Here is a 514-nt window from a genome sequence, read left to right as displayed (position 1 = left end):
ATATATATATATATATATACATACATACATACATACATATATGACATATTGTATTGAGTTCGTCCAGCAGAAAAAACTGTTATCTTTAATACCATTAGTTCCTATACGTCTTAGATCCAAAAGAACTGAGCACTTACTGATCATTTGTTTTTACTGAATGCAACTATTATAGTTAAACTGTAGGGTGGGGGAATATTAACGATTACGTTGTTGTTGTTAATTGATATCTGCTAGAGTGTAACTTCTATATGAGTATTAAATCCATGTTATACTATTGGAAACTGAGGATTGCGAATTAGAGATAAGAATTCGAACGAGAGATAAGAGTTCGATAATTCTATTTTTAATCCGTTTCGTTCGAATTGTTTGAATTGTAGTTTTCAATTCCACAATCTCCAATGCGTTGTGTAATACAGGCTTTAGACTTTAGACTTCAGATATTGTAAAACAGATGTATGCGCTTCAAAGTTACTGTACCGTACTTTTATGGCACAAACAACTGGAGCGTAAATAT

The 514-nt window shown here is 31.5% G+C and overlaps 1 protein-coding gene across 4 annotated transcripts in view; it reads right to left on the bottom strand.

The window, feature by feature from the left end:
- LOC108745638 (alpha-tocopherol transfer protein-like) overlaps positions 1-115 on the bottom strand; it is a 2,221-nt gene extending 2,106 nt beyond the window's left edge. Inside the window, exon 1 of one of the 4 annotated variants that reach the window (XM_018481921.1) lies at positions 37-115. The gene's annotated coding sequence lies outside the window, so the exon portion shown is untranslated. Of the gene's footprint in view, positions 1-32 lie in introns of all 4 variants that reach the window. The other 3 variants (XM_018481925.1, XM_018481922.1, XM_018481923.1) reach the window with 3 other exon arrangements.
- Between the last annotated feature and the right edge of the window lie 399 nt (positions 116-514).

The sequence above is a fragment of the Trachymyrmex septentrionalis genome, unplaced genomic scaffold (genome assembly GCF_001594115.1).
Source record: "Trachymyrmex septentrionalis isolate Tsep2-gDNA-1 unplaced genomic scaffold, Tsep1.0 scaffold14, whole genome shotgun sequence".
Lineage (NCBI taxonomy): Eukaryota > Metazoa > Arthropoda > Insecta > Hymenoptera > Formicidae > Trachymyrmex > Trachymyrmex septentrionalis.
This window is presented reverse-complemented; position numbering and strand designations above follow the sequence as displayed.